At 43.2% G+C, this 24,746-nt stretch overlaps 1 protein-coding gene across 3 annotated transcripts in view; it reads right to left on the reverse strand.

Moving 5' to 3' along the window:
• Nucleotides 1–3,978: 3,978 nt before the first annotated feature.
• The window catches only part of LOC140694059 (uncharacterized), a 54,591-nt gene continuing 33,823 nt past the window's right edge, over nt 3,979–24,746 (reverse strand). Inside the window, exons 1-3 of one of the 3 annotated variants that reach the window (XR_012069802.1) lie at nt 8,372–8,508; nt 4,401–4,553; nt 3,979–4,199 (exon numbers count right to left, since the gene is read on the reverse strand). The gene's annotated coding sequence lies outside the window, so the exon portion shown is untranslated. Of the gene's footprint in view, nt 4,200–4,400; nt 4,554–5,972; nt 6,257–8,371 lie in introns of those variants that run through there. The other 2 variants (XR_012069803.1, XR_012069801.1) reach the window with 2 other exon arrangements.

The following is a 24,746-nucleotide window of genomic DNA, read 5'->3' on the forward strand; positions in this document are numbered from 1 at the left end:
TGATTTTGCATTCAAACCTAAATGTATATATTTGGTTTGTTTTCTCTTGTATTTTCCGAGAGAGGGATGTTACCCCTTGAAATGCCATCATTGGCCAGTAGGTGTCATTGGGAGTAAAGGGCACCACATGCACAAGTGAATCCAAGGTTGGGGGTTATTTCATGTTTCCAATAGGTATTTCATGGTTCCTGTTGGTTTCGGAGGCTTCAAAAGGAAAGAGTTGACATGACACCTTTAGCAGTTTGGACTGCTACTTTGCATTCTATCTGTCTATGTTTTCCTTACAGCTGACAAAATGTTACCGAAATTGACAATTCTGGTTTCTAGGTCCATTTAGTACGTTTCAAAACTAACTTCATTTACGTATAACTCCCAAAACATGTAAATCAATTCTATTAAACTTTTTAAAGACTGCAAATGAGATATCAACACAATGTCAAAACTGTAGTGTTCGGACAATCCCTCCCACCACGGCTGTATAGAAACAAAGAGCTAAGCAAAAATCACATTTCTGTGAAGTGTATCTGGAAAGTGTTGATTCATCGATGCCCAGTTGGCAGAGAAGCAGTGCAACCTGCGCTCACACGCTCCCATGTACAAAGCAATGGAAACATCCACTCACACAGCCCTTGGCACAGGACACTTGCCGAAGAGAGGTCTGCTACTTCCAAGGACAGGATGAGGCCTCAGAACCCCTGGAAACAGGAGAAGGCAAAGCAGGGAATGGAAACCAGTGCAGGGTCTGACCCCTGGTGATGGAGCAGCAAAGGTGAAACTCTCTTTAACATGGACGCACACTCTCAAGCGGACAGGAGACATGGGATTGAAGGTGATGCGCTGAGTTTTAGAAGAGTGCACAGCAGATTCTTGGCTGACAGAACTCCAAGAAACCAGCGCAAAATATCCCCACAGTTGATTCTGAGACCGAGATCTGATCTGCCAAATTTGAGGTAGCAGAGGCAGCGGTCAGTGAGGGATAGGGCTAAGGATGATGGCACACGCTGAGTCTCAGGGATCTGGAGTGCGTTGTGGGATGTGGTGGGTCCTATCAAGAGAGCAAACCGACCCGTGAACCCAATGAGAAAGCAACCACACTGGCGCGCGCGGTTGAGATTACCGATATGTCCCATGGCCACACCCAATGCATCTGCAGGACCAGAGACCAATTGGACACTATGCCAATAGGGCACGTGTGGGGCTGAATCAGAGATATTGTGCATCGGGTCTGAGGGATTCAGGGGGCCTTGGGTTTGATATCAGAATGAAAAGCCTTAGGATCTTCTTCATTCATAACCTGGGCTAGGATTATGGATTTGTTTGAGGCACAGGATGCACAACAACTCTGTGGTTGCCTCCGTGCACCCGTGCCACAAGGATGAGAGGACAAGGAAGAGTGGTCCAAGTCCACCGCGTGAGAAGATGAAGTATTTCCTCCAGCATTATCTCCCAAAAGCAGATGCTACGTTTTGAATGGCACAGGCACGGTACTGCACCGAGGACACCAAGATCAGTCTGCGGGATCTTTCCAGCAGGCCCTGAAGTGTGACATCCATACATAAGATTCCACAGGTGTTTCTGTAGACAGCGAAGTTCTGGGAAGAACTGGTTTCATTGGGACATTCCCGTGGCATTATAAAGCACAAGCGCACTCTCAGTTTGCTGTTTTGGAATCACTCCAAAATGACATAGAGCAGAATGCAGAGCTGAGAGCTTTTAGAAGCTTCATTTCCACCAGAGGATGTGCCCTGTGAACATTCAGATTTGTGAGATAAGCGTAATGAAAATGAGGTTATGCTAATCAAAATAGTATGGGGTGTTCATCACAACAAAGGCAACACAAGCAATTGGAGAAATACCAGACAACACACTCAGGAACAGGACATGGAATCAATGTCTAGCAGAAATTGTCCTCGCAGAAATCCCATGGAATTGCGTAGAGACAAGAGTCTAAAATTTCTCTTAACAAAACCCTAGAAGTCTACATTAGATACCTGAAATTACCTGACCAGTAGAGATGAAGAAGTACAGTAAAAGAAACAGGAAGTACCATTATCAATTCCAATGAGGTTGAAGGCCCAAAAGATAAGCTTTCAAACAACTAGACTGCAAAACGCTATCCAGAGCTAGTACTGAAAACGGAGGTGAGGGAAACACTGAAGAACAAGAGTGTCTCAGAATCACAAAAGGCAGAATACCAGAAAAGGGGAAGAGAAAGCCTTAAGACGAGCCAAATAATATCAGAAAACTCAGTGGTTGAGATAATATCAGGGCTAAAATTCAGTCCTAAGCAGACTAGATAATGCGGAGGGACGCGTGAATGATTGTGAAGACAGGGGAACAGAAATCCCTCGGTCAGAAGCAGACATAGGAAAGCAAGTGCAAACCAATGAAAACACTGCGGTTGAATCCTGGGTAAGACAAGGCATGAAAGACTAGGATTCGAAAGAGTCCCAGATGGAAAAGCAAGAGATAAAGGAACAAAAAATGTCTGAAAAGTTATCTGTAGAAAAATCAGACTGAAACTAGCTGAAAGCTAAGAAAGAATCATCTATGCGAATTCAGGAAGTACACAGCGTCCAAAGGAGGTGGAATCCCAATAGACCTACCAGCAGCTGTAGGATTCAAATCAACAAAGTTCATGAGCATCCCAGTGATTTAAAACGCGACTGGAATAAATCTCCATAGTCACAAGAGAACCGCCAGAGGGGTTTCAGCTGATATCTCGGGCAGCAATATTGCAGGACAGGGAGGAGTGCCAGGACATAGACCATAACCTGAATGGCAAAATGCTGCCATCTCGGGTAGCCTAGGCCACATGACCGCCATTTCTAATAACGGCAGAGCAAGAGATTTCCACAGACCGGCAAATCTTCAAAGAATTCAGCAGTTCGAAACTTATCCTGCAAGAAAGGATGAGAATTCTCCCCTGAATAGAAATGCAGCAAGATGAAATGGAAAGAAGAAAACCAGTATTGGAAATGCAAGAAGAGCATGAGTGGCAAAGAAGAAACTAGAAGAAGGCAAGGAGGACATCCAAACCCTAAAGATGGGAGAGGGAAGCAGGAAATCCTAGGTGATTGGAAGCACTATCTTAAGTGAATCAGCTTATGTGACTCTCTGTTGGAAGCGAACGGAGAGATGCATGGCCTGACGTGTTTGCAAAACAAACGAGAAGCAGACCAACAAAGAATCAAACAAACAAAAAAGCACCAAAAGGGTACGTTTGGCTGACATATAACAAGGGAACCATGATTATTCAAAAGAAAATACCCAAGGTGATGTCAAGGATGTTTCAGCACCCATTGAGCCAGTTTCGCGGCTTCAATGTACTCAGCACACTTGTATTCGGAAATCAGAGGCGTGCATTTATATTCGTAAATATTGATTGATATGAGCAAATCGTGACCTACCCCAAATGCCGATTTGGAATCAAATGGATTCCTAGTCCGTGATATAGAATTGCAAGTCTTCCAAAAGGATGAATGAATGCCATATTCTAGCCTACGTCGAGAAGAAATGGCATAAGCCTATCACAAAGACAAGTAGCTCTGCAAAAGTGTACTAAGAGCAAAAGAGACAGACAGTAAAGTGCACATTGGGGTTGGATTCATTCCTAGGAATTTCAGCCCCCATGAAACCAATGGATCCATGTCCTGAGAGTGCGGGGTCTTCAGCAGAAATCGACCGACGGATATGTATTCCGGGTGTCCGGATATTACAGGAACATAAGTTTCCTTTAGTGGGTCTCTGTGTACTGTGAACGGTTAGAAAGTTTAAAGACGTGTGAAATAAATCAACTGAAAATGGACACACTTCCCTCCTTTGGTACTGTGCATACAGATCTGAAGAGAAGGAGAGAGGGAAGAACAAAGGCCCATGGGACGCTAGTGGGTAGAATCACATTTACCTTAGGAACCGCTCGTCGGATGCAGCCCCTCCCCCAACACTGACAAGATGCAGCAGCCATTGGGGATGGCAGTTAGCGGTTGGATTCCAGGTGGAATGTTGGTGTGTACCGCGAGGCTTGTTGTGGCTGGTGGATCCTAGGTAACCGGGCAGAGTTCTGTGGGTGGATCAGTGTGATGGAGGGGCTGCCGCCCTCTGTGGAGCTTGGCTTAGCTCTTTGTTCCGGGAAGCTGTGTCAGTTCGAGATACTGCTTCTGCCCAAAGGCCTGATTTCACGGGTCAGTTTCCAGAACCTGAAAGGGCAGACAGTGGAAGATCTGCCTGTCATCAGCTTACTGGTGAGGCTCCGAGGTCCTTTCAGGCTTGCCCAGTCCTGTTGAAGTCGACTTTATGGGAGACACGAAGAGAAGCTGGCCGAAAAGCTGGCTGCACGGATTGAGGAGAGATGCGAACACACTGATGAGAGATGTTGTGCTACAGTGGAGAATACTGACCTGGAGACAGCTGTAGAGGATACCAGGCTCCAAAGGCTTTCATGAGACATATTGAAGCTCGCTGATACTGGCAGAAACATACGGAGTGCCAACGTGGACTTGAGGAAGTTCCTCAAATCTCTGCTCCAAGAACGGGTCCAAGATCCCTGACGTCTAAAAGAGAAGAGATGGCAGAGGTGATCGAAACGCTGAAGTTCTTGGAAGAGGCCTTGAGAATCCACACATCCCAAGGGGCATATCCAAGCCATTCATACCAAAGTGCAGCAAGCCCAGGTAAGCCTTTTCCCAGGTTTGGGCCTAGCTATCAAGCACTTGCTCTTCCCTCCCCTCCACTCAGGCATCCATTTTGAAGGATCACTACCTGAGCTGCTATGAAGCCAGCACGAAAAGAGCAAGCCCCTCCTACAATAAGAGTTCCTCCAGCTTCACACTCAGTGAACATCAGTGAACACCTTAAAGGTCAAATAGTCTCGACTGCAATAGATAGGAATTGAGTAATTTGCTTACACAAAGAAACGATAGCCTTCTGCTAGATTCAGCAAATGCTGGGTTTATGCCTTCTCTGGGGTGAATGGAATGTGGTAAGTGAGGGGAATCTTTGACTGAACTTGAATATGTATTAGGCCTCCATTTTTCAAGACATTATAGGTAGATATTAAAAGTCAGATAGGGAACTGAAGTGTAAAAGTCGCAAATGACATTAAAGATACAGATTATGAGGAACGTCTTTCAGTTGAGTCAAGCCCCCGGGAGCTATATAGCATGGGGGTTGCAGACTTGGTTGCGTTAAATTGCTTTACCCAACATGATCAGATGATTAAGCGTTCTCATCACTGATAGAAGAACACCTGTCTCTCAGTAGACTAGCATGGCTGCAGCAGGGTTCTCATAGCTACAATGCTTCTAGGTGATTTTGCATTCAAACCTAAATGTATATATTTGGTTTGTTTTCTCTTGTATTTTCCAAGAGAGTGATGTTACCCCTTGAAATGCCATCATTGGCCAGTAGGTGTCATTGGGAGTAAAGGGCACCACATGCACAAGTGAATCCAAGGTTGGGGGTTATTTCATGTTTCCAATAGATATTTCATTGTTCCTGTTGTTTTCGGGGCTTCAACAGGAAAGAGTTGACATGACCCCTTTAACAATTTGGACTGCTACTTTGCATTCTATCTGTCTATGTTTTCCTTACAGCTGACAAAATGTTAGCTAAATTGACAATTCTGGTTTCTAGGTCGATTTAGTACGTTTCAAAACTAACTTCATTTTCGTATAACTCCCAAAACATGTAAATCAATTCTATTAAACTTTTTAAAGACTGCAAATGAGATATCAACACAATGTCAAAACTGTAATGTTCGGACAATCCCTCCCACCACGGCTGTATAGAAACAAAGAGCTAAGCAAAAATCACATTTCTGTGAAGTGTATCTGGAAAGTGTTGATTCATCGATGCCCAGTTGGCAGAGAAGCAGTGCAACCTGCGCTCACATGCTCCCATGTACAAAGCAATGGAAACATCCACTCACACAGCCCTTGGCACAGGACACTTGCCAAAGAGAGGTCTCTTACTTCCAAGGACAGTATGAGGCCTCAGAACCCCTGGAAGCAGGAGAAGGCAAAGCAGGGAATGGAAACCAGTGCAGGGTCTGACCCCTGGTGATGGAGCAGCAAAGGTGAAACTCTCTTTAACATGGACGCACACTCTCAAGCGGACAGGAGACATGGGATTGAAGGTGATGCGCTGAGTGTTAGAAGAGTGCACAGCAGATGCTTGGCTGACAGAACTCCAAGAAACCAGCGCAAAATATCCCCACAGTTGATTCTGAGACCGAGATCTGAGCTGCCAAATTTGAGGTAGCAGAGGCAGCGGTCAGTGAGGGATAGGGCTACGGATGATGGCACACGCTGATCTCAGGGATCTGGAGTGCGTTGTGGGATGTGGTGGGTCCTATCAAGACAGCAAACCAACCCGTGACCCCAATGAGAAACAACCACACTGGCGCACGCGGTTGAGATTACCGATATGTCCCATGGCCACACCCAGTGCATCTGCAGGACCAGAGACCAATTGGACATTTTGCCAATAGAGCACGTGTGGGGCTTAATCAGAGATATCGTGCATCGGGTCTGAGGGATCCAGGGGGCCTTGGGTTTGAAATCAGAATGAAAAGCCTTAGGATCTTCTTCATTCATAACCTGGGCTAGGATTATGGATTTGTTTGAGGCACAGGATGCACAACAACTCTGTGGTTGCCTCCGTGCACCCGTGCCACAAGGATGAGAGGACAAGGAAGAGTGGTCCAAGTCCACCGCGTGAGAAGATGAAGTATTTCCTCCAGCATTATCTCCCAAAAGCAGATGCTACGTTTTGAATGACACAGGCACGGTACTGCACCGGGGACTCCAAGATCAGTCTGCGGGATCTTTCCAGCAGGCCCTGAAGTGTGACATCCATACATATGTTTCCACAGGTGTTTCTGTAGACAGCGAAGTTCTGGGAAGTACTGGTTTCATTGGGACATTCCCGTGGCATTATAAAGCACAAGCGCACTCTCAGTTTGCTGTTTTGGAATCACTCCAAAATGACATAGAGCAGAATGCAGAGCTGAGAGCCTTTAGAAGCTTCATTTCCACCAGAGGATGTGCCCTGTGAACATTCAGATTTGTGAGATAAGCGTAATGAAAATGAGGTTATGCTAATCGAAATAGTATGGGGTGTTCATCACAACAAAGGCAACACAAGCAATTGGAGAAATACCAGACAACACACTCAGGAACAGGACATGGCATCAATGTCTAGCAGAAATTGTCCTCGCAGAAATCCCATGGAATTGCGTAGAGCCAAGAGTCTAAAATTTCTCTTAACAAAACCCTAGAAGTCTACATTAGATACCTGAAATTATCTGACCAGTAGAGATGAAGAAGTACAATAAAAGAAACAGGAAGTACCATTTTCAATTCCAATGAGGTTGAAGGCCCAAAAGATAAGCTTTCAAACAACTAGACTGCAAAACGCTATCCAGAGCAAGTATTGAAAATGGAGTTGAGGGAAACACTGAAGAACAACAGTGTCTCAGAATCACAAAAGGCAGAATACCAGAAAAGGGGAAGAGAAAGCCTTAAGACGAGCCAAATAATATCAGAAAACTCAGTGGATGAGATAATATCAGGGCTATAATTCAGTCCTAAGCAGACTAGATAATGCAGAGGGACACGTGAATGACTGTGAAGACAGGGGAACAGAAATGCCTCGGTCAGAAGCAGACATAGGAAAGCAAGTGCAAACCAATGAAAACATTGCTGTTGAATCCTGGGTAAGGCAAGGCATGAAAAACTTGGATTCGGACCAGTCCCAGATGGAAAATCAAGAGATAAAGAAACAAAAATTGTCTGAAAAATTATCTGTAGAAAAATCAGACTGAAACTAGCTGAAAGCCAAGATAGAATCATCTATGCAAATTCAGGAAGTATACAGCGTCCAAAGGAGTTTGAATCCCAATAGACCTACCAGCAGCTGTATGATTCAAATCAACGAAGTTCATGAGCATACAGGGATTTAAAATGCGCCTGGAGGAAAGCAACATAGTCACAAGAGAACCTCCAGAGGGGTTTCAGCTGATACATCGGCAGCAATATTGCAGGACAGGGAGGAGTGTCAGGACATAGACCATATCCTGAATGGTATTTGGGTATTTCAAGCTGATACCTAAATATGGCAACTCTATCTTTTAGTTAGATTTAGCATATTTCTAAAACTATCTTAATTTTTTACCTTTCCCATAGTATGCAATTCATTTCTGTTAACAATTTGAAAGTCTGCAATGGAGGTATGTACACATTGTCAGACTTGGATACTTCTAACAGATCCTTCCACCATTGATATAGAGAAAAATATCTAAACAAGGATTAAGTATCTGTGAGTTATGTCTAAATTGTGTTAATTTATCCATGCCAAACTGGCAGAGTACCAGTGCAATCTTCGCTCACTCTCTCCCATGTATACAGCAAGATAAGCATCCACTCTCACGGCCCTTGGCTCAGGATCCCTGCTGAATAATGGCCAAACATCTCTTACTTCAAAAGTCAGAAAGAATTCTCACATAACCTGGAAAGAGTAGAAGGCAAAGTAGAGAATGGAAATCAGTGCAGGACCTGAACTTGGGGGAAGGAGCAGTAAAGGGGAAACTGTGTTTTACTGGGATGCACACTCTAAGGTGGACAGGTCATTTAAGATGGAAGACGATGTGCTGAGGGTTAAAAGAGTGCCTAGTGGAGTTTGATTGACATAACTGAAAGCAATAATCACAAAATTTCTCTGCAATTGATTCCCAGACCAACACTCCATCTGCCAATTTTGAGCTAGGAGTGCCTGTGGAATCTGTGTGTTAGGGGTGTGGCTGATGTCACAAATTTATTCCCAGGGCTTTGGAGATTGTTTTGGGCTGTGGTTGGTACTATCTAGAGAAGAGATCTGCCTGGGTCCTCTCTTAATATTAAATCTGCTGGCATATGTGTTGTGGATTAGCTTAGTAACCCAGGGCCTTAGTCACAGCCTTTCACATCCACAGTATAATTGCTCATTTTCTCCATAAAGGAGAAATGGTCTCAATCAGAGCCATCTTTATCCGGTTTCTAGAATCCAGGGCAATTTAGTGTTGAAATAAGATTCTATAGCCAAAAGATCTGCAACTTTCATAGGCAGGATTGAAATTTCTTATTGTCCAAAGCAGAGGTTTTTGAAATGCTCCATGCTTGCCTTTGAGTTCCCATGCCTTATTGACAAGAGTTTTTGGAGCAGAGATCTGCTGAAAAATAGGGGAATTTGAAGCCTTTCCATCAACCTTGCCTACCACATGCTAATGCAACTATAGTTGTGGTGCTGACCCAGTACTACACTAAGGACCCGATTGTGGCACTGCAGGATTGTTTCAGCAGGTTCTAATGTGTGACATCATTAGATTTGTTTCCACTTTTGTTTTTGCTTGGAGAGAACCTGAGGGAACCCATTATAAAATTTTGACTTTTCCGTGGCAAGAGTAAGGACGAATGCACTTTCATGAGAGTGTATTGGAACAATTCCCTCTCCACATATCCAGCCTGCAGCCCAGAAACCATTTGGAAACCTCTATTCCAGCAAAAATTACTTGTCCCAGCACTGTCAGAGCTATGATAAACTTTTAACCAAAATGACACTCTGCTAACTTTACTAGAATAGGTTATATTCACCACAACAAAAACCACAGTAGCAATCATAGATATAACAGGCAACGGACACAGAAGGAATGCATGGCATCATTACATACCAAAAACAATCCTCACAGCATTAAAACTAAATGTGCACAGAAATGATTTCACTTACAAAAGCCATTCAAGTCTGTAATAGATAACTGATAATCCTTAACCCATAGCGATAGAGAGATATAATAAAGTTAAAAGAACTATTCCAAATTTTCAAAAGACAGGAGTCTCCTGAAAGAACATCCAATGTATTAGACCCCCAAAATTTACTAGAACATGACTTGAAAAGGGAGGACATAAAAACACTGAAGGAAATCTTGAGTCTATGAATACAAATGCAGGCTAGTATAAATGGAAAGAGAAACACTTTAGATGAGCCAAATATAATCAGAAAACTCAATGGTGAGAATAGCTAAGCTAAAGACAGTCCAAATCGGACTAGATAATGCACAGGAACAAATAAATGACTTAGAAAACAGGATAACTGCAATCACTCAGTCAGAACACGACATAGAAAAGCAGGTGAAAACCAATGCAAGCCATGCAACTGAAACCTGGGATAAGAGAAAACATACCAGTGTATGACTCATAGGGATCCCACATGGAAAAGAATAAAGACAAATGGTTTGAAAAGGTATTTGAAGAAATCAGACTGAAATTTTCTTAAACCAAATATAGAACCGGCTATCTCAACACAGCAAGCACAGAGCGTCCAAGCATAATGAACCCCAGTAGGCCTACAACAATATGTATTCTAATTTAAATGGCCAAAATTGATAATAAGGAAATGATTCTAAATGCACCAAAATAGAAACAAGTGCATTGCAAGAGAACTTTTTAATGTCTTCAGCTGATTTCTCAACAGATAGATTGGTATTTTTTTCTTCCCTCTTTCCTTTTGTGTTGATCTCTATTCCAAGAACTGATGAAAGGCAGATTCCTTCAGTCTAAACAAGATGAATGGGCAGAGATTCTAAAAGTGTTCAAGATCTTGGAAGAGGTCATCAGAATCAACACATCTCAAGGGGCTTTTTCAGACAATACAAGAGACCATGCACCAAGCCCTGTTTATCCTTTTCCCAGGAGTGGGCCAATGTATTAAGACTTGCTGTTCCTTCACACTCAACCAGCCATGCAGGTATACCCTCAGTCTGCTACTGCAGGAGAATTAGAGCCAGGTCCAATTTTACCAATACTGTAAGGAGAACCTGAGCCTGCTACTGCAGGATACACAGAACTGTGTCCCATTTCACCAATCTTTCAAGGAGACCCTAAGCCTACTCCTGCAGGAGACTCAGAGCCGAATCACATTCCACCAGCTGTGTAGGAAGACCATCATGCCTTCACTTGCAATGGATCCAGGAATGTGTCCAATTACACTAGCCTTGTACGGACACCTTGAGCCTGTTCCTGTAGGAGAAACAGATCTCTGTCATATTCCACCATCCCTCCAGGAAGATGCAGGGCCTCCTCCTGCAGGAGACTCAGGAATTGGTCCAATTTCACCAGTCCTGCAGGAAGACTCTGAGCCAATTCCTGCAGGAGACCCAGGACTGGGTCCCATTCCATCAATCATGCACTAAGACCTTGAAGTGGGTCCAATTCAACTAGCCTTGCTGGGTGACCCACAAGCCTGATCCTGCAGGAAAATTAGAGATATGTCATATTCCAGAAGCCCTGCAGGAAGACTGAAAGCCTGCTTCTGCAGGAGACCCAGGAATAGGTCCAAATACGCCAGCCTTGCTGGAAGAGCACAAACCTGATCCTGCAGGTGATACACAGTGAGGTACAATTCCAACAGCCCTGCAGGGATATCCTGAGGCCACTTCGGCAGGAAACACATGACTGGGTCACATTCCAATACCCCAGAAGGGAGACCATGAGCCTGCTACTCCAGGAAACCGAGAACTTCGTCCCATTCCACCAAACCTGCAGTCAAACACTAAGACTGCATCTGCAGAAAACACAGTGCGGGTCACGTAACACCACCCCTGTAGTGAGACTACAAACCTGCTTCTGGGGGGGACCAAGCCATTCACAGAGAACATGAGCCAGCTCCTGCAGAAGAACAAGAGTTGTGTGACATTCTACCAGCTCTGCAGGTAATCCATAGGCTTGTTCCTGCAGGAGACAGACATCCCAGTCCAATTCCATCAGCCTCTCCAGGGAGAACCCCAGCCTCCTCCTGCAGGAGAGACAGAACTAGATCCCATTCCACCAACCCTGCATGGAAACACTGAGCTTGCTCCTGCAGCATAACCACAGCCAAGTCATATTCCACAAACCCTGCAGGGAGACACTGAGCCTGCAATTGTATGAGACCCAGGACTGGGACCAATTCCAACAGCTCTCCAGGGAATTCCTCACCTGCTCCCATAGGAGACTAAAAGCCATCAGTTCTGGTGGGGTCCCTGAGCCTGCATCTGCAAAAGAACCACAGGGTGGAGTCACATTCCACCAGCCCTGCAAAGAGAACAGAACCTGCTACTGCAGGAGACACAGGACTAGGTCCCATTCCACCAACCTTGCAGGGATACCCTGAGCCTTGGACCAAGGAATGAGACAAATTCTGCTAACCTTCTAGGGAGACCATGAGCTTCTCCTGCAAGAGAACCAGAGATGGGTCATATTACAGTATTCTTCCAGGAAGACACAAGGCCTGCTCCTGCAGGAGATGCAAGAACAGGCCCAATTCCACCAGCCTGAAGGCAGAGTCCAAATCTGTTCTGGCAGGTGACTTAGAGAAGGGGCCCATTCCACCAGCCCTGCAGGGAGACTCTGAGCCTACTACTACAGGAGACCCAGGAATGGGTCCCACTAAACCAACCCTGAAGGGAGAAACAGAATCTACACTTGCAGGAACCACAGAGCCAGGACACATTTCATCAGCCCTGAAGTGACCCCTGAGCTGGGTCCAATTACACTATCCTTGCAAGGAGACTCTGTGCCTACTCCTGAAGCAGAACCAGTGATGGGTCATGTTCCAACAGCCCTGCAGGAAGACCTGGAGCTGCTTCTGCAGAAAACTCAGGACAGGGTCTGATTCCACCATCCCAGCAGTGAGAAAACTAGCCTGCTCCTGCAAGTGACCAAGGTCTGAGTCATATTCAACTAGCCATGCAGGAAGAACGTAAGCCTGCCGTTGCAGGAAACTCAGAACCATGTGCCATTCCAGCAACACTGCAAGGAGACTCTGAGCCTGCCCCTGCAGGAAACAGAAACCCAGTCACATTCCACAAGCACTACAGGGATACCAGAGCCTGCACATGCAGGAGACACAGGCCTGGGACCAATTCTACCAACCCTGTGGAAAGACCCTGAATCAGCTCTAGCATTAGACTAAGAGCCATGTCACATTCTAACAGCCCTACAGGTAATTTATCAGCCTGCAACCTACACCTTCAAAAGACCCAAGAATTGGACCAATTCCAATGGCACTGCAGGGAGACCACGAGCCATGTCCAATTCCACTAGCCCTGCAGGAAGGCCCCGAGCCTACTCCTGCAGGAGAACCTGAGATTGGTCATGTTGCATCATGAGACTGCTCCTCCAGGAGACCCAGGAATATGTCCCATCCACCAGCCCTGCAGGGAAACCCTGAGACTGTCCCTTCAGGAGAACCACAACTGGGTCACATTTCACTAGCAATGCAGGGAGACTTAGAGCCTACACCTTCAAGACACCCAAGAATTGGAACAATTCCAGCAGCACTGCAGGGACACCATTAGCCAGGTCCAATTCCACTAGCCCTGCATGTAGACCCCGAGCATGCTCCTGTAGGAGACCCAGCACTGGGTCTCATTCCACAAGGCTTGCAGGGAGAAACTCTGCCTGTTTCTGCAAGAGACCAACAGCTGAGTCACATTTCAGCCCTGAAGGGAGACCCCAGTCCTGCACCTGCAAAGGAACTAAGACTGGAACAAAATCGACTAGCCCTGTAGGGGGACCCTGAGCCTGCTTCTGAAAGAGAATCAGAGATGGGTCATATTCCAACAACCCAGCAGGGACAGTCCAAGCCTGCTCCTGCAGGAGATATAGAGCAGGGTGAAATTGAAAAACCTTGCAGGGACACCCTGAATCTGCTGCTGCAGGAGAAAAATGATGGGGTCTCATTCCACAAGCCTTACAAGGATACCCTGAGCCTGGTCTTGCATGAGATCCTGAGCTGGCTCCTGCAGGAGACCCAGGACTGGGTCCCATTCTAACAACCCTGCTGGGGAACACGAGCCTGCACCTGCAAAACACACAGAACCGTGTCACATCCCACCAGCTCTGCAGACTGTAAGACTAGCCCTACAGGAGACCTAGAGACAGGTTACATTACCAGTCCTGCAGGGAGACCCTGAGCCTGATCTTGTAGCTCCCCCTGCACCTACACACATACTTCTATGAGACCCAGAGCCAATTCAGGCATCACCACCCCTACGGGCTGAGATGTCTCTGCAACCACCAACACTGTCATCTAATTCTAAGAATCAACCCACTCCCAGACCCGAACTTTACTTCCCTTCTCCTGGCATCATTTTTGTTTGTTTTTTCTGTCATTTCCTTGTTTTCTTTCATGTCATTTAGAGTACCATCTATTTTTATGTTTTAAGTTTACCACAATAAAATTTAGATGTTTTTCCATTTTAAATTGTGCAATTCAGGAGCATTAAGTGCATTCACTATGCTGTGTAACCATCGTCACTGTCTAGTTTCAGACTGTTTCTTTCCTCAAAATAAAACCTCGTATCCAAAGCACACATTCTCTTTTCTCCCTCCCCCAACCCCTGACAAGCCCTAATCCTCTTTCTCTCTGTGTGTCTTTCCCTACACTGGATGTTCCCTATCAATGAAATCATACAAAAGGTGGCTGTTTGTGTCTGCTCTCATATTTTAATAAGGGATTGGTGTTTTTATTTTTACTTGAAGTAGCATTTTGGTTATTTGAAAGGGAAATCCAGGTGGATTAAAGATGAGATGTACAAAATGAATATTTTTAGTAACTATGTGCATAATCTCGAGATAGGCACTGCTATTCTATGTGTGAAAACAGAGCAAGGAGGGAGATGCTTAGCTCTTCCTGTGGCAAATCATAACCTAAAAAAATAAAAAAATAATAATAATCAAAATCCATGAAAGACAAACCACAACATGGAAAAATCATTTTTCATAACCTAAAGTCAGAGAAAGGTTTCACATCCCTGTGGTCCAAAAATATTTTGAAACACTGTGTTCTAAACAGAAACAGAACAAACACATGCAATTCCAACAAGAGGCAATGCAGGTGGCCAGTGTATATTAGAGATGCTCGACCTCTCAAGTGAGGATGCACGAAGATGTTCACACTTCAGAGACAGCATTGGTCAACATCACACTGGCAGGCCTTTAGCCTGGTGACAACCAGCTCTAGTGACAAAATGAGGAGGCAGAGGCCACAGTAGATCCCCTGGAGGGAAGAGTGAGCAGACTCTCCGCTCTGGGAGAACAGTATGCAGGATGCATCACAGTTCCACAAGTGTACCACTTTCCGAGCAGTGCTGATGCTTAGTGTTGATCATACTAAAATTCTTGCACAATTTTTCAAAGATGTCTTTTCAAGGATGTTCATCACAGTCCTGGTTAAACTACTAGGGAAATGGAAGCAACATTAATGTTCATGGAGAGGGGGTGGGATTCATCAGTTCTGGTTCACATGGAGGAATGAATGTTGTGCAGCTGGAAAAATGAGTGCTAGGTCTTTACCTGATGTCAAGGAAGCCCTCAGTTTGGATGCCTGTTAATCCATCATCTACATCCCAGATGCCATCTCTATGACCACATATGTGTCAAATCATCATAGATGTAAATGAATCTTGTGGTGTGTGAGACACAGAGGCAGAGAGAATGAGAGAGATAGAGACTGAGAGATGTTCACCAAACCATTAATGACGGTCACTTCTGGGAGTGGGATTTGCAAATCTCTGCACTTTTCCTTTAGGCAACATTTCAAGCGTTTATAATGTATCTCTATTGCTTTACTAATTCTAAGGTATTAAAAGCATATGTTACTTGAGATTCATTCATATTTCATCTATAGAATAAAGTTTATTATTTTTATTTTAAAATATCTGTTACAAGTACAATCAGCATTTATGAGAGTAAAATGATAAATTCTAAAGAATAAAGAATCAGATAAAGAACAAAATCTTTTGGTGATTCAGACACAGGCCAGCTAGTTGGCAGTAAATGGCAGGGTGGGACAGGTTTCTCCAGAAGGTTGTGTATGTTCTGAATCAGCATCCAATAGAGGCAAGGAAAAATTACAAGACATGTACGCTGAAAACTACAACAGCTTGTTAAGAGTAATTAAGAAAGACCTAGCCCTATTTTAAAATTTGAAGGAGCCAAAATGGCAGAGTAGACAGACTCACAGCTTGACCTCTCCCACTAATACACAAAGAATTACATCTACAAAAACATTGAATTGCACAGAAACCTCCTGAACTTTGGTAGAGTGTCTCTTATTTTGAAATACTGGAAGATTCTCACAAAATATGGTAAGGAATAAAAAGAGAAAAGAAAAATTCAGTGCAGGACTGATCCTGCAGGGAAAGAGTAGCATAGGAAGAAAGGCACCCTCACACTGGGACACAACCTCTCTAGCTGGGAGATCAGCTAGGAAAGAAGCAGAGCTTCCAAGGTTTGGAGGAGACAGTGGCAACTGCATGGCAGGCAGAACTGGGGAAAACTGACACAGAGGGTCCCTGTGATGACCAGCCCCAGACATGAGCTAGCAGGGATGAGCCAGAACTGGCTACTGGAGTCAGTGAAGAGCCCAGGCAGAGGGCTGGGTCACACTGCAGAGAGGCAGCCTCAGGAAACTAGAGGGCTGTGTGAGCTCTGGCTGTGTGTGTGTGTGTGTGGAACAGAACAGACTGAAACTCTCATAAAAAAGCACCAATGTTGGTATAATGGGGGAGGAATGAAACACAGCTGTGCCAAAGTCACTTTCTCCACTTGGCTCCATTGTTGGTGTGTTCTCATGAGAAGAGAAATGGTGCTTGGTGAGAGCCAACACTGCTGCACAAAGGCAGAGCTGAATGTTGACTCCATACCCTGTGCCATTGCAACTTCACAGGCGGGACTGAGATTTGTTTACAGCCCCAGGCAGAGAGGGTGGATTTGCTGTATCTGGTAAGTTTGTGGATCCACACCTCTGAGACTTACAGGCAGTAAGTGGAGTTCTGACTCAAGAAGGGTGGTCAGTGAGGGTATTTACAACAGGGTGGTGTATGGTTTCATATGTGGGTGCGGGATTGGGGTTTGAGCTGAACCTGTAGTGGACCACAAATTCTGTGTGTGACTGCACATTTGCTAAGGCAGGTCCAAGGGACTGACACTGCTGGATCTGCATGATGTTTCCTGGGGCTCAGAACCTGAGGGGCACCAGAGTAGGTGGCTGACATCCCCATAGCTAAGGCAGGGATAAAGCCAACATCAACAAATAGTACTTTGTAAGTTTGCATAACAAGTGACAGGCAACACCACAGAGAGAACTCCTCAGTGAACATCTTCTGCCTATTTTTCTTCACAACTGAAGTGCTCCAACCCTGCCTACTACATATCACAGCTCAGAAACGGGTCTAGAAGAAATACATAGAGCCAGAGAAATATAAGTAAAATAAAGAAGCCAAGGAACCACTTTCAATTAAAAGAACAAGAGAAATCCCCTGAAAGAACAATCAGTAAAATAGACTTTGATAGTCTACTAGACTTCAAAAAGGGAATGATCAACTCACTGAAAGAACTAAAAGAGACTATCAATAAAGACAGAGAACTTTAAAAAGAAAACTTTAACTATAAAGAAGAGCTAGTTAAAAATAGAAAATTCAACTACAGGCAATCAAAAGAAGACTAGATAATGCAGAGGAATGAATAAATGACTTAGGAGACAAGATAAAAGAAATAACCCAAAAAGAACAGCAGACAGAAAAGTCAATAAAAACCAATTAAAGCAAGATAATATAAAGTGTGCCAGCCTATGCATAATGGTGAGTCCCAGAAGGAGAAGAAAGAGAAAGGGGGATTGAAAAGATAGTTAAAGAAATCATGACTGAAAACTTTCCAAACCTTAAGAAGGAAAGAATTATCCAAGTATAGGAGGCACACAGGGTCCCAAACAAGGAGAATCCAAACAGACCTACACCAAGACATATTATAGTTAAAATGGTTAAAGTTAAATAAAATATTCTAAAGGCAGTGAGAGAAAAACAAAGTGTTTGTTACAACGGAGTCCCATAAGCTTTCAGCAGATTTCACTACCTAAAAACTTCTGGCCAGAAGGGAGTGGCAAGATATATTCAAAGTCCTGAATAAGAAAAGGCTGCAAACTAGGATATTCTATCTAGAAAGACTATCCTTTAGAACAGAAAGAAAGAATTTCACAGACAAGCAAAAACTAAAAGAATTCAGCAGTACTAAATCTATGCTAAAAAAAATTTTGAAAGTTCTAATGTAAATAAAAAATAAACAGGAAGCTATAGACATTAAGAAACCATAATTGGAAATGCGATAAATACAGTGAGTTGCAAGGGAAAACATGAGGATATAAATAAGTCAGTAAGTCAATAAAGAAAACAAGAAAGCAAACAAGAAAGAGAGAATAGCAAAATCATAAAAGGTGGAAGAGGAGAGCAAGAGAAATATATATTTTTTTCTCTTTTTTTTCTTTTTTCTCTTTGTCTTCTTTCTTTTTAGGATGCACTTGAGCCCACATGACTATCAACTAAAACCAAACAGATGAAATAAGGGGTTACCATACTTGAATGACAAGATAACCACAAATCAGAAGTATATAATAGAGTCATAAAACCCAAAAAGAAACCAAGCTAATAGAAAAGGAATTTATCAAATCACAAAAATAAAAATAATTAAAAGAAAGAAACAAATAAATACCAAAATCAACTGGAAAACAAATTTCAAAATGGCTATAAACCCACATCTATAAAATAACTACTATAAATGTCAATGGACTAAATGTTCCAATCAAAAGAAAAAGAGTGAAGGAGGAGGAAAGAAGGTGGAGTAAAAAAGATGCTCAGAGCTCACCCTCTCCCACAAATTCACCAAGAGTGACATCCACAGACACACCCACCACCCAGAACACCTGCTGAACTTTGACAGAATATTGGCTTCTTCAAAAGATAAAATTTTCCACAAATCTGGTGGGAGAACAGGAGAAAAGAAGAAAAAGGAAAATAGTTCTGGACCATTCCAATGGGGAGGGAGCTGCAAAGGAGGAATAGCATTAATACACTGGGTCTCCCCAACTCCAATGGCGAGTTCAGCAGGATGGAGATGGAACCTCAGAGGCTCAGATCTGTATAGAATAGACTTTGACTGACAGAATTAAGTTAATTGGGCATAAAGGGTCCCAACGATCCCCAGCCCTAGACGCGAACCAGCAGGAGTGGGATGGGACAGGCTGTCTGAGTTGAGCAGAGGACTAGGGCTGACTCTACAGAGGAAACCTTGGGGGACTGCAATGTTCTGTGTGCCATGGCTTGGAGAGTATACAGAACAGCCTGGGTCCCCCATAAAATACAAAAAAAAAAAAAGGCTAAAAACACTGCTGGTGTGCCCTGGGGGGAAGGGGAGCCATAGTCTTTGTGTCCGCAGACCCACAGTACCATTATTGGAGACTTCTTGGGAGAAGAGAGTCAAGGCTCAGCCATAGCCACCATATTTTCTGGTGCATGGTTCCCAGGTAGAGGAGGGGTCAAAACCCGCATCTTTACCTAGGGGCTCCACAACCTCATAGGTGGGACTGAGATTTGTTTACAGTCCCAAGAAGGGACCATTACACACCGATGCCTCTCTGAGTTGGCTCTTCTAAGACAAATGCACAAGAAGCAGTGTTCTGGAACAGAGCAGGGGTGAGGGCTAGTGCAGCTGTTTCCTCTGAGTCCACCTACAAAGCATGGACCTAATGCGGCAGGGGAGCTACCTGCCAACTACCTTGCACAAGTGTGGTCCTGGGACCAGGCATCTGGTGGGGGGTGCAGACCACCCATTTACAGATGCTGGGACACAGACCAGGGGCACGACTAGACGGCCTCTGGAACCAGCAAGTGGAGTTTTCACAGCAGGATATGGGCAGGAGTGTGACAACCACAGGACAAAAAGTAGCTCCTGCTCAATAGCCAGGGCAGATTCAGGCCACCAGAACACCAGCCACACCACCAACAAAGGGGATAACAGGCAAAAGTCGTAGAAGGAAGACTTGGCAACCACCCATAGTTAAAAATAACCTTATGACAAAATTATTAAGAGTGTATATTCTTGGAGAAAGGCCAAGATAGTGGAGTATAAGGATGCTTGTATCTTATCCTCTCCAATAAATTCACCAAGACTGACATTCACAGACACACCCATCCACTCAGGACATCTGCTGAACTTTGATAAAACATTGCCATCTTCAAAAGACAAAATGTGCCACCAATCTGGTAGGAGAAAATGAAAAAAGAAGGAAGAAAATGCAAAATGGCTTGGGGTTGGTCCTTTGAAGAGGGAGCAGCAAAGGAGGGATAGTGCTGGTTGACTGGGTCTCCCTCTTTCCAACGGAGAGGTCAGCAGGATGGACAGGGAACCTCTGAGGCTCAGATGTGTACAGAACCACCCTTGATTGACAGAATTAAGTTAAATGGGCACAAAGTGTGTCAACAACCCCCAAACCTAGAAGTGAATCAGGGATGGGAAGGGACAGGTTGCTGGATCCAGGCAGACTCTGGTTGACTGTACATAGGTAACCCTGGGGGACTGCAGTGTGCTGTGGACAACTGCTTGGATTGTATACAGATCAGAACAGCCTGGGCCTCCCATAAAATAAGAAAAAAAATAAAGCAAAGCAATATTGCTGGCTTGCCTGGGGGAAGGGGTGTTTCGTCCTTTGTTTCTGCTGACTCACGGCAACATAACTGGTGATTTCTCAGAATAAGAGAGATGAGGCTCAGCAATAGCCATCATACCCACCCAGGCAGACATGGGGTTGAAACCTGAATATGTACCTGGCAGTTCTGCAACCTCATAGGTGGGACTGAGACTTGTTTACATCCCCAGACATATAGGACGTTTCTGTCCTGGTGCCTCTACGAACTCACACCTCTAAGACAAATGAACAAGGAGCAACGTTCTGGCAAAGAGCAGGGACTAGGGCTGGTGTGGCCATTTGCCTCAAGCCCACCCACAGGGTGTGGAACAGATGTGGAGTGGGGAGTAGCACTGAATAGGGGAGCAACCAACCCAACTACTGTGGAGGACTGCTGCACCTGGACACGGCATTGGGAAGGGGCACAACCTGCCCACCTAACATGCAGGAGTGCAGCACCAAGATGCAGCACTGGGAGGAGATGTGACATGTCTACCTACAGGCACTGGGAGCAGCACAGACCAAGGGTGTGACCAGAGGGTCTCTGGAAACAACGAGCTGAGTTCATGAAGCAAGGCAAGGGCAGGAGCTGTGACAACCACAAAACAAAGAGGAGTCCCCATTCAATAGCCAGGGTAGGCTCTGGTTAACAGGTTAATGGCCACATCATTAATCAAAGGGATAACAGACAAAAGGCACAGAAGTCTTGGTAACCACACATATTTAAGAAGGACCTCTTGATAAAATTACTAAGGGCACACAATCTCCACGGGAACATACTCTTTTCTTATTCTGTTCCATTTTCTTTTACTTTTTAAATGTTACTTCTTAAATAATTTTTATATTTCTATTTTAATTCCTTTTAAATTTTCTTTTAAAATACTTTTATTATTATCTTTCAATTTGTTCAATTTCATTTTTATCCTTGTTTTGTTCTTCTGTTGTGATTATACTCTTTTCTCAAATATTTTTTCTTCCTTTAATATTTTAAAAATTCATCCCAACTCAATTGTTATCTTGTTTCAATATGTTCTTCTGTTATTGATTATACTGCTTTTAAAACTAATTTCTTTGTGCTTAGTTTTATTTCTGCATCCACTTTATATAAATAAATAAACTCTTGAAAGACCACAGTAGATAATTGATACCCCATAAGCCATAGTGCCAAAGAGATATAAGCAAGATAAAAAAGCAGAGCAACCTGTCTCAATTAAAAGAACAAGATAAACCCCCTGAAAGAACAATCAATGAAATAGACATTGATAGTCTACTAGATGATTTCAAAAAAGGAGTGATCAAAGTACTGAAGGAACTAAAAGAGATTGTGTATAGAGACAGAGAATATGTCAAAAAACGAAATTGAAACTCTAAAGAGGAGCCAGTGAAAATTGGAAAACTCATTTGCTGAGAGGAGAGTTGAGGTAAAGGCTGTAAAATGTAGCCTGGATAATTGAGAGGAATGAATATGTGACTTAGAAGACAGGACAACAAAACAGCTGAGAGACAACAAATAAAAACCAATGAAAGCAATATAAGGGACCTATGGAGTAACATAAAGCATGCCAACCTACTCATAATGGGGGTCCCAGAAGGAGAAGAAAGAACAAAGGAGATTGAAAAGATATTTGAAGAAACCATGACTGAAAACTTCCCAAACCTAAAGAAGGAATCAGATAACCAAACACAGGAAACAAAGAGCGTCCCAAACAAGGAGGACCCAAACAGACCCACACCAAGACATATTACAATCAGGATGACCAGGGTTGAGAATGGGAAATGATTCTAAAGGGAGAAAGAGAAAAACAAAGAATGAGATACAAGGGAACCCCCATAAGATTTTCAGCTGATTTCTCTACAAAAACAGTACAGGCCAGAAGGGAGAAGCAAGGTGTATTCAAAGTCCTGAATGAAAAAATGATGCAGCCTAGGATACTTTATCCAGCAAGGGTATCCTTTAGAATAGAAGGAGAGATAAAGAACTTCACAGAGAAACAAAAACTAAAAGAAGTTAGCAACACTAAACCTATGCTAAAGGAAATATTGAAAGACCTACTCTAAATAGAAAAGAAGCAGGATGCTACAAAAAGGAGAAAACCATAATTGGAAAGGTGATTGCTACAATGAATTACAACAGAATAAACATGAAATCATAAAAGAGGGCATCTAAATCATTAAGGGTGGGAGAGGCGAGCAAGAAAATATGCAGGTTTCTCTCTCTTTCTCTCTGTCTCTCTCTCTTTTTTGTTCTTGGTAGGATGGGTTTGAGCTTATATTATTATCTGTTTAAAACAAACAGATATAGTAATGGGTTAATATATGTACAAAGTAGGGTAGCCACAAGCCAAAAAGTTACAATAGAGTCACAAAACTAAAAAGACACCAAGATAATACAAAGGAAAATTATCAAACCACAAAAAGAAAAAGTAAGGAACAAAGAGGAAATACAAAATGAACTGCAAAACAAAGTTCAAATTGTGATAAACACATTTCTATTAATAATTACTATAAATGTCAACGGACTAAATGCTTTAATCAAAGGACATAGAGTGCAGAGTGGATAATAAAGCAAGTATCTACAATACGCTGTATACAAGTGACCCACGTTAGGGAGAAGGACACACATAGATTGAAAGTGAGAGGATTGAAAAAGATATTCCACACAAATGGAAATCACAAGAAAGCAGGAATATCAACAGTGATTTCAAATAAAATAGACTTTAAAACAAAGATTATAAAGAAAGATTAAGAAGGACATTTTATAATGATTAAAGGAGTCATAGATGAAGATATTACACTCATTAACATATATGAACACAACATAGGAGCACCTAAATACATAACAGATAAAGAGAAAATACTAAGAGATAAAAAGGGAAAATTTGATCGGAATACAATCACGGTAGAAGAATTTAACAATCCATTAATATCACTGGACAGATCTTCCATACATAAAATTAATAAGACAACATAGAAATTAAATGATACAATAGAACAATTTGTCTTGGGTAATATTTTCAGAACATTATATTTCCCTAAAATAGAACATACATTCTTCTCAAGTGCACATACCACATTTTCTAGGATAGATCATATACTTTGGCACAAAAGAAGCATTAACAATTTGAAGAAGATAGAAAATATTTGAAGCAACTTTTTCTGACCACAATACCATGAAACTAGAAATTAACTACAGAAAAATAAAGGAGAAATAAATGACAATATGGAGGTTAAACAAGATACTACTTTAAAAAAAAAAAGGTGGACGATGAAATCAAAGAAGCAATAAAAAACACATTGAGACAAATGATGATGAAAACACAACCACACAGAACCTATGGGATCCAGAAAAGGCAGTGCTTAGAGGGAAGTTTATAGCGAGAGAATCAGGTCTACCTCAAAAACGAGGAACAACTGCAATAAACAATCAAACTTACCACCTAAAAGAATTAGAAAAAGAAGAGCAAAAATAACAAAAGTAAGCAGAAGGAAGGAAATAATAAAGATCAGGGAGGAAATAAATAAAATAGAGATATAAGGAACATTTGAAAAAATCAAGCTAAGAGATGGTTTCTTGAAAGAGTAAACACAATTGACAATATTATGTTCTATGCTGGAAATTGACACAACAATGCAAACTGACTATAACTCAATAAAATAAAAATTAAAAAATAAATATATTAACAAAAGAAAAAAGAAAAGGTAGTTTCTACTCACCAGACTGGAGGAGAGGACTGCAACCCATGCTTGGTCACACCCCATGGGAAAGCCTGGGGTCAGGATCAGAGGAGCAGGGTGCTGTGGACATGATCTGTCACAGGGTTTCTGCAGGAGGGGAGTGTGAGGCATGTGAGCAGGCTGAGGACTGGCCATTTGAGTAAGTTCATGGGCTCTGGGGTGGAGGGGCTCCCCCAAGAGTCTGTACTTGACTCTGGGTGAGTTGGGCAGGTGGACAGTGGCTCAGTGTGAGCCCAAGTCCAGTGGAGGAGGTAGTGAGTTAGATCTAGAAGGACTCCTTCTGGGGTGGGAGGGCCCACAAGGGAGGCAGGAGGCCAAGTCCAGGTGACTGAGAACAGAGTGTGTCCTGCATAGGGCTGCAGGGCAGATGAAAGCTAGTCTACAGAAGGTGGAAACACGGTCCATACAAGGGCTCAGCTCAGATGTCACCTCCTCAGAGGAGCCTTCTCTGCCTGCACAGTCTAAGGGACAGCCTCCTC

Source organism: Vicugna pacos, unplaced genomic scaffold (assembly GCF_048564905.1).
Source record: "Vicugna pacos unplaced genomic scaffold, VicPac4 scaffold_20, whole genome shotgun sequence".
NCBI lineage: Eukaryota > Metazoa > Chordata > Mammalia > Artiodactyla > Camelidae > Vicugna > Vicugna pacos.